Source organism: Rhincodon typus, chromosome 17, assembly GCF_021869965.1.
Source record: "Rhincodon typus isolate 14 chromosome 17, sRhiTyp1.1, whole genome shotgun sequence".
Lineage (NCBI taxonomy): Eukaryota > Metazoa > Chordata > Chondrichthyes > Orectolobiformes > Rhincodontidae > Rhincodon > Rhincodon typus.
The window spans coordinates 4,113,255-4,123,915 of record NC_063348.1 but is presented as its reverse complement, the minus strand read 5'-3'; positions in this window follow the sequence as shown (position 1 = coordinate 4,123,915).

The following is a 10,661-nucleotide window of genomic DNA, read 5'->3' as shown; positions in this document are numbered from 1 at the left end:
AGGTCCGAAACGTCAACCTTCCTGCTCCTCTGATGCTGCTTGGCCTGCTGTGTTCATCCAGCTCTACACCTTGTTATCTCAGATTCTCCAGCATCTGCAGTTCCTACTATCTCTGAAACAATTGTTCAATGTAGTTAGCATTGTGAAAGTTGTGAAACTTTCAGACCAGTAGTGTTGGTTAGAACTCTGAAGACTATTAAAAGATTGAAATAGTCTCAGCTCTCAGTTGTGTTGAGAAGTCAAGGGAAAAGGCCTTGCAACTTATAGGAACTGGAACTGAGAAGAAGCAGCCAAGTCAATCCTATAGATACGATAGGGAAGGAATTTCTCTGTATTTTTGAGTAATTGTAAAATGATGCTGGTAGGGAGTAGATGGAAGTTTGTTTTGCCATCTGTTTTGAAATTTTTCAACCTATTATTTTTAGATACCTCGCTTTTTTTAATTTTATTTTTATTTACTTTATAAACTTTTCTGTTATTATTAAACCTACCTGCAACCTTGAGTGCTTATTTTTCAGTGAAAGACTTCCACTTTAAACAAAGAAAGATCTATCAAGCTAGATTTAACTCTGGGATCTAACTTGCCCAGTAGCAGCATCAGCTGAGATCACAATATGATCAACCTATTCGGCTGTTCCATCACAATTTTGAATTTGAGATTACTGCATGCTAATTCTGTTTTAGTACATGGATTATCTCTTACACCAAATAATTACATTACCTGCTTTTTATGAGTGATCAGGACATTATGCCTCTTTACTGTAGAATATTCTGCAGGTGTTTTTTCTGATAAATGTAGCATGACGGAGCCCTTACAAAGAATTGGAAGTTCAGTTGAGATGCTTTTATTGTCCAATGATTCTGAGTGTGTCTGCGCAGAGCAAAGTGAGATATAAGACTGCAGTTCTGTTTGGCAGTGTTTTGCTGATGTTATCAAGTTTTGTGTTTACATTTGAAAATAGAAGTTCCTTGTGTTTAGGCAATAACTGGGAAGATGAGAACTGGATTGAATTAAACTAACTGAAGTAGGCAAACAACTGAGAGTAGGGCATGGTAGTGATGAAGAAATGAAAGAGGTGAGATATGACCATTAGATACATTGTCAAACTTAATGTTCAAAATAACTTTCTAATTTGAAAAATGGGTGCTGCTGGTTTGGGAAATGCAGAATAAAATAGCAGAAAGTGATTTCTATCTAAAATAAGAAAAATTGGCATCATTCTTTATTCTAGCACTTTTGGTCACTAAAGCGTGGACTGCCACAGTTGAACAGCTCTCATTCACTGAACCTGTGTGCACGAGCTGCCTGGGAAAATAGTGCTAATGCCAATGAACCCACAGCTGATTCCATCTGGGTTAGTATCTGAAGAGTAGATGTTTATACTGGATAATTATGCAGGACTGGGAAATCACACAGAGGTAAATATGGGTGACCAGTCATAGCAACATGCCTGTGCTAGTCTGGTTTTCTGATTGCTTTCAATAGAGAAAGACTTTAAGTAATGTGAGTAGCACATTAGCCCTCTCCATCTTGCTGAGAATTGATGATGTGATGAGCTGGTGACAGCCTGGATTCACTTCCTGTTGAGCCTTCGATCATTGAGCAGGAGCGAATGCTGTAGCTATCCTGAGGAAGAGTTTGATATTGAACAGGGCTGATTCCGTACCAACAAGGCTGGACAACTATTTCTAATCATGTTAAACACTTGGAAAATAGGCCTACTTTTGAAAGTCAAACCAATTCAAGGAGTTTAGGATTCTAGGCGCTCTCTATATATAAAGGGATTGGATATGGTGAATTTGTGCATTGCTGTCCGATTCTGGAGGTGATGGTGGCATGGCTCAGGTTTTTAAATGTAATTTGTCTCTCCACATTTGTGACACACATTGTGACTTCACCTCTGACAGCAGGGTGTATATGAATTAGGCTTGCTAACCATGTGTTAAACATCGTTCTATTAATAGTAACACTGCACTGAAGGCTATGTCATCCTCTGACTGTGTCTTTGGTCAATCTAAAAAGTGAACAATGCCACACTCAGTAAGTGACTGCTGCAGACTAGCAATTACAATCAAACTTTTTTACAAATGATGAAATTATGGTAATGAAGATATATTGAGTAATGGGAGCAATATTATCCTAAGACTTTTATCATCAGCATCCTTCCTGTATGTGAGATGATGGGCATATTGTAAAGCAAATCCATTGGGATTTGGTAACTTCCATGTGGTGTACTTTTGCTGATGGCTGAAGAAACCAATGTGTTGTGGAGCAGGTTCTACCACAGATATTGCATGTGCAAATGGTTTTCACATGTTGTGGGGTGTAATTAGTTTTTTCAGTGTTGGCTTGCCAACAGGTGCCAACGTGATGCATGATGGTTCACAGGTGATGTTGCCACTTCCCTCTGTCACCAGCTAAAGCTCTCAAATGTGGCAATTGATGTTTAGGGCCTTTGTTGTAAACATCCTTGAAGTGCAGCAGATTCCTGGATATGTGACTAAGTTCCATTATGCAAACCTGTCTGAGCTAGGGAAGTTACCTCTATTTTATTAAGGCCAATGTACTTGGGAGATATTGCCTTCTGAGGATTGCCACATTGATGCCATGTTTGTCCAAATGTGAGATGCCCAGAATGCACCTCACACAGCGAAGATGGAAGTTGTTGAGCTTACTTTTTTGATGGCTATAAGACATCTATTTACCACAGCTTACAAACAAAGTGCTGAAAGCACTGGTCACATCAACAAGCATCTTGATCTACGAGTCAGCCTGAAAGTTTCATCCTAAGACTAGCAACAGTTAAAAGAAAATCTTCTCAGGGAATTAGGGGTGGACCAGTACTATCTCAATCCAAAGAGCAAAGGTGCAAAATGTGACTCCCAACACAAGGAAGGTATAGTAATGATCTGAAACAGTCCAGTTAAGTTACCTTTTCCAAACACCCAGCATTCTCTACACAAAATACAGAGTCTAGCAAAATCTCTGAGGTTTTCTGAATATTCCTTTAAGTTAAAACAAAAGTTTCCTTTTGTTTCCCAGGGAAACCGAATGCGGTCTTGTGGTGTGCTGAGTGACAGCCTGTGTGATATTGTAACCCCAAACAGTAATGGAGTTCAGTAATTCTGAATGGGTACTCAGCACAATGCCTGAGCAGCTGAACATTGTAAGGATCTCGTGTTTTATACAGTAAATCACTCTGAAGACAGGTTTATGAAGCACCAGTGATCACAGGAACAATGGGGCAAAATTGTGCAAGAATCTTAATACCATGCAAATTCTATAGAGTGCTAAGGAAATTAGGTAATCTTTTAAAAATGTTAAGGACACAAAAATGACAAAAACACTTGTACCCCAGGTATTAATTCAATAATTTACTACTTATGATTAAACATTGCGTGCTCAATTAGGTTTAACAGCGTGCAAATTTTCAAAATCGTTTGCCAAGAGAAATACTGATACTACCTTAGAAAAGACTGTTGTGACCATTAAAATGTTCTAATTTGGGTGAATACTATGATCTCCCTTTTTGGTGTCAGATCCTGATTTCCTTCCCCACCTTCCAACATCACCACTCCCGCTGTGCAACTCCATGTTCCATTGTTCCAGCATCAATAGTCACCTGCTTGAGTGGACCCCATGATCCTGTGAACCACAGTATGCCTCGAGTTACTTAAAATGGTGAAGAAATCAAACAAAATACTGCTGTCATTGTATTTGAGCATACTTAAACACATCACTAGCTGCTTTGTGAACTCGTGCAGCAGAAAAGTGAATATGCAACCTAACAGATGGAGGCTCAATTCATTGATCCAAGAAGACATTTAATATGGTATTAAATAGGACAAATGTACCTATTTCCATTTATTACTAACATATTCTTACGTTTTGAGTATAATACTGGCTGCACTGCCTCTCAACATTGATCTTTGAAGTGAAATCACACAGAGAAACATTGCCTTTGAACCTCAACTTTGCTCATTCTCTGCGAACTTCAGACAGACTACTAAACTGAGCTAAGCACACTCTTTCCCTGGCTACACTTGTGTCGGTTGAATGCACTAGAGGAAAGTATTGGTCTTGCTCTCCTACAGATTCAACCCAAATCTTCACCTTAGCCACAGCAGTCAATCAAAAGCCTACTTTTTCCCCCATCCTGCCCTGCCTCCCCTCTGGGATCCCCAACCAAGCATTATTATGTAGTTAAATGCCAGCTCTGCTGGCACGTTGTGAATGTTAGTTTGTGCTAGAACCAGCTGAAGTACCTTGGATAGACTCACCACCACTAAATCCTTCTTGTCAATTATAAGCGAAGGACTGATACGTGTGGGGAAGGATACTGATATGATGCCTTAGGCAGAAGACTGGCTCTATCTTGATAAACAACAAATAGGCTTGGAATGTATTGTTTAATCACTACTTACATTATGTCTGTGACACATCGTCTCTATGAGTCAGGCTCAATTTAAGATTAAGTACACATTATGACATTTGTTTCATGGTGTTAACACTATGAACAAACACCGAAGTGCTGCACACCCTCTGGGGAACATATGCAGAACTTGGAAAGGATTTAATAAAGGCAGATGTTTCATTAGCCTTCTTAATAGCTTGCTGCACCTACATGTTAGCCTTCACTGACCAATCAACAAGCAAGCTAGGTCATAGAGTCTTACAACATGGAAACAGACTCTTCAGTGCAACCAGTCCATGCTGAACATAATCTCAAACTAAACTAGTCCCACCTGCTTGCTCCCGGCCCATGTCCCTCCAAGTCTTCCTTATTCATGTATTTATCCTTTGTCCATTTACCTCTTACCATTTAAGAAATATTCTGCTTATTTGTCCCTCCTACCAAAGTGGATAACCTCACACTTTTCCCGCATTGTATTCCATCTGTCATGTTCTTGCCAGTTCACTAAGCCTGTCCAAACCCTTCTGAAATCACTTTATATCTTCATCACAAGACACACATTTGGACACATTTGGTCCTCACCTCCAAATCATTTGTTATATATTGTGAACAGCTGGGACCTAGGTATTGATCCTTGAGGCATCCCACTGGTCACAGTCTGCCAACGCAAGAATGACCCATTTATTCCTACTCTCTATTTTCTGTCAGTTAGCCAATCATTAATCCATGCCAGTACATTACCTCCTATCCCCATCCCGTTATGTCTTATCCCATCAGAGACTTTATCACTTTATGTGGGGGCTTTATCAAAAACTTCTACAAAACTAAGTACAATACATACATCAGCTTGCCTTTATCAAGTTTGTTAACAACATTGTTTAAAACCTTCCAACAATTCGTCAAGCATGATTTCCTGTTTGCGAGTTCCATGTTACCAATGATCAATCAGCTTGTTATCAACCAGATATCTATTTATCCCATGCTTGAAAATAGATTCTGCTATTATCCTACCACTGATGTACAGTCCATAAATACCTGTTTTCTGTTCATTTCCTTTTTAAATAATGGGATAATATTTACTACCTTCCAATTCACAGGAATCATTCTAGAATCTAGAGAATTTTGAAAGATAATCACAAGTGTATCGATTATCTCTACAGTCGTCTTTTTTTAACAGTCTGGAATGAAGACTGTCAGGCCTCTGATTTATCAATTATCAGCTCCATTAATCTCTCCAGTGTTACCATCTTTCTTAAGTTCCTTAAACTCTTCATTCTTCCCAGCTATTTGCATCTCGTCTTTTGGGAAATTTCTTGTCTATTCATCGATGAAAACTGACACAAAGCAGTCATTTCTTGCCATTTCTTTAATTCTCCATTATAGATTTTTCTGACTCTGAGTTTAATGGATATGCATTCATTTTAGCCAGATTTTTGCTTTTTAGGTATCCATAGGGCTTTTACAGTCCGGTTTTATGTTTTTTGCTTGATTGTATTCATATTCTGTTTTTCTTTCCCCTTATCAGTTTGTTGGTCCTTCTTTGTATTCTATAAATTTCCCAATCCTCAACTACTACTATTTCTGGCAACTTTACAGGCCTTTCTTCTAAGCTTATACAATCATGAATTTCTTTTGTTAGGCACAGTTCACAGATCTTTTTCTCACCTTTGAAGGAATGTACAGTTGCTGTAAGTCACATAATAGTTCTTGTAAAATCTATCCATTGCCTATTACAGTTGTGCCTATTAATGTATTTTCCCAATCCATCTCAGCCAAATTGTGCCTCATGCATTCAGAATTTCCCTTATTCAAACTTAACACCCTTCGTTCAGAATGAACTACCTCACTTTAAAACATAATGTAAAATTCCATCATATTGTAATCACTCATCCATGAGGCTTTTTTACAACAAGATTGCTAATTAACCTTTTTAAATTTGCATTATATTAGATCTAAAACAGCACATTCTCTAGCTGGCTCCTCAACATATTGCTATAGAAAACCATCCCTGACCTATTTCAGAAACTTGTTTTCCACAGCTTTATTGCTCAGTTGGTTTCCCCAGTCTATATGCAGGTTGAAGTCACCCATGACAACTGTACTGCCCATGCTCCAAGCTTCTCTCAACTCCTGATTAATACCATGCCCCATATAATCACTACTATTGAGTTGACTTCAACCAATGTCTGCTGCCCCTTGCTGTTTCTTAGTTACAGCCAAACAGATTCCACACATTGTTCTGAGACAACAAGGTGCAGGGCTGGATGAACACAGCAGGCCAAGCAGCATCATAGGAGCAGAGAGGCTGACGTTTCGGGCCTAGACCCTTCATCACACATTGTTCTTCTGGTCTGAGATCTTCCCTCATTAGGTGTTATATACTGTTCATGCATTGGCAATCCAGTCAAGGCTTTTGGATGTCTCTGATCATGCACAGAAGTTGTGACTAGCAAGGGTTAATTATCAGTTAACTCTTAGCAGTCTAGAGTGCACAGAAGACAAGACAGAAGGATAATTTCATTCAACGGAACAAAAGACATGCACCCAGTCAGCTAAAAGTCTCAAGGCTTTGTCCCACAGACTGTACCACTTCCTTATCAAGTGTCACTTTTTTGTGCTGACTGTAAACTGAATACTGTAACAATTCTGAAAGCAGACTTGTGCTCAGTGGTCTTGCTGCTCATTAAGGCTGGAAAACCTTCAGATTTTTCTTTAAATGGGACCTCTCAACTCAGTTTATCATTGTAAGTGACTTTGACCTGGCAGCTAATATTCAAACCAACACTCTAGGTATTCCACATCTGTGCCTGTTTTTTGTAATTCTTGGTACAAGGATATGCAATTCTCTTTGCCCCTCTGCAACTTCTCATCTGTTACTGTTAAGAAACTATCCTCTGGCCAATTGTAGATGGTTTTTCCCCATGTTTTAACTTCATCACCTATGGCTTTGTGCACTCGGGCTTTGATATTTACTCCTGCTTGTGGAGAGAATGAGAAGGTGGGTTTTGGGAAACCCAGAAGTATGGCTTTTCTGAATGCAGTGCTGAAACTAATGACAGATGCTTCTGGTTCCTTTTTCTGTAGGCATTGTGTCTGATAGCCAGCTTGGTTGACAGATTAGCTGCCTGTTGGCACAAGGCCACAGCCAAAGAGTGAAGAGAAGGGGGAGGTTACAGGTAGGGGTGGTGGCATGGCTATCTGGCCGATTGTGAGGACGTTTCTTTAGGTTTTGAGGAAGCACTCCTCTGTATGTGCAGTAAGTAGTGCTGGAAAGACTCTGGAAGGAAATCAGAATTAACGTTTTGGGTCCAGTGACCCTTCTACGGAACTGATGATAGCTGGGAAATTTTTTTTTAATGCAAAAGACAGGGCTCTACTTGCTTTCTCTTAGCTGCCAGGTCAACATTAGTTTAAAAAAAATAAAAATCATATTAAAACAGAGACATGCTACCTTCCTAAAAGATTTCTGTGACCATTTTACCTCCTGAGAGTGGATAGGTCTACCATTCACACCTCCATTAAAACCATAAGTGGCTGATTTGGGCTTGGGTGTGCAATTCACACAATTTTACTTCCCTCCTGTCCTAAAGATGCTTGTAATTGGGGATTAAAGTTACCCCTTTGTAACCTCCTGGTCCCATCTACACATTTACTGTGCCTTTTCACTTTGTGTTGTCTGCAAACTTGGATTCATAGCTCTCTTCAACTCCACTTGCAAAGCATGGAATCTTCCCCATGTGCCTTTTATCCCTTAAATAATTACCAACTCACATCATAAAGTGACCACCATTTCTGTGAACTTTCGTCGTTTGTGGAAAAAGGCCAAAGTATATGACAGAGCCTGTAAAGGAAGTATTTTTTTTCTTAAATCACGCTTTTATCTCCCTCAGTTCTGGAGAAGTTATAGTCAACATGAAATGTCAACTCTGATTCTTTTGCCACAAATACTGCCTGGTTTACTGAGTTTTCCCAGTACATTTTCTTTTACACAGAAAGGAAAATACTTTTATTACCATCTGTCCAATATTTGGGGTGACACAGTGGCTCAGTGGTTAGCACTACTGCCTCACAGCACCAGGGACCCGGGTTTGATTCCAGCCTCGGGTGACTGTCTATGTGGGGTTTGCACTTCTCCCCGTGTCTGCTTGGATTACCTCTGGGTGCTCCGGTTTCCTCCCACTGTTCAAAGATGTGCAAATTGTGTGGTTTGGCCATGCTAAAAAAATCCACAATGTCCAGGGTTGTGCAGCATGGGTGCGTTAGCCAAGGGAAATGCAGGGCTGCAGGGATAAGACAGGGGTATAGGTCTGGGTGGGATGCTCTTCAGAGGGTCAGTGTGACTTGTTGGGCTGAATGGCCTGTTTCTGCACTGTAGAGATTCTATGGATTCTCAGGATTATTCCTGACCTGAAAGTGCAGGGTATATCCAACCCAAATTATTTCTCACATAAAAACAATTAATTTAGTAACTTGCTTTTTGGATTTATTTGTAGATTGTTCAACTGACCTGAGCTTTTTTTGATCTGATAGTCTAGAAAGCATTCACCTCTGCACTTAGCCTTTATTGTACATTACACAGGGTACTTTGTGGACCAACGGAGAACACCATAGAGTCATAGAGCTGTACAGCATGGAAACAGACCCTCAATCCAACTCGTCCATGCCTACTAGATGTCCTAATTTAATCTAGACCTAGTTGATGGCATTTGACCCATATCCCTCTAAACCCTTCCTATTCATATACCCATCCAGTTGCCTTTTAAATGTTGTAATTGTACCAGCCTCCATCACTTCCTATGGCAGCCCATTCTATACCCACACCACCATTTGCATGAAAAAGCTGCCCCTTAGTCCTTTTTAAATCTTTCCCCTCTCACCTTAAACCTATCCGCCTCTAGGATTGCAGTCCACTGCCCAAGGGGAAAGACCTGGGCTATTCACCCTATCCATGTCCTGCATGATTTTATAAACCCGTATAAGGTCACCCCTCTTGCAAGTTCCCCTCCAAGTTACATACCATCTGCTTTGGAAATATATCACTGTTCTTTCATTGTTGCTGGGTCAGAATCCTGGAACTCCCTCCCTATTAATCCTTAGGTGTCCCTAAACCACAAGGACTGCGGCAGTTGACAAAGGTAGCTCATCACAACATCCTCCAGGGAAATTGGGAATGGAAATAAATGCTGGCTTAGACAGCAACACCGAAATCCTGTGAACATTAAAAACAGAGGTCACCTTGGTGTGCATTATGGGTAGTATGGAGAGAGTTTAACTCTATTTTAATCCATGGTGCATCCAACAGAATTACTTTTCCAGGCGGTTTTATATCACAGAACAAATTCAATATAGCAGAGTCTTTGATATCCTCAAATATCCTGTTTCAGATGAGCCCGTGGCTTTGCTGGGCATTGAAGGATCTATAAAATCCTATTCGAGGATGAGCAGGACATGCAAACAGATGAATAGGCCCTGTATTTTCTTGGTTTATGGGATTATGTACACAAATTTGCTGCCAAATCCACATAGATCAAAGGAAGAGCCATATTTTGGAGTAACAAATTTTATGTGAAGCATATTGACATATTTTGAGATATGAAATGTGATCCATAAATGAAAACCTCTCTCTGTATTGCATTTCCAGCTCTATTAAGAGTGGCTCTAAAGTAATAAAGGGCACTGCTGCTCTGGAAACTATCTCTTTTAAAACAATCATGCATTTTACAATTGTTTGGAAAAATGAGGTTTGCAATGTTGTATCTGGTTACTCAGCTATCACTGATGGACAAGCAAAGGGAGACCACTGTGTTGACCCAAGAATCCCTCCAGCCAAGAAAAACGGTGGCTTCTGACCCTAACAGCAACTTTGATGTTTGGCACTGGCAGTGCTACAGGTTTTTGAGGGAAAGTAGAGGTAATTTTATATTGCGTATTGCTGTTAGTAAAGGATTCCTTGGACACATTCATAATTCCACCATCTAATCATGAGGTTTGTGAGCAGAATAGCCTCTTTAATGGACAGAAAGTGTTGGAGGCTCTAAATGGAAGAATCTGGGGCTATGGGTCAGAAACTATTAACGTGCCTTCTCAGCAAAGGGTGTGAGAGCATGCGAAAGGGAGCAACCTCATGTTTCACTGTTAGAAGCAGCTTTAGATGGATAGGGGTTTTGGTATGGAATGCTTCGGGAGCTTGAGAAGGCATAGCATGGGGACGATGCATAAAATGATCGAGGTCAGTGTTGGCATAAA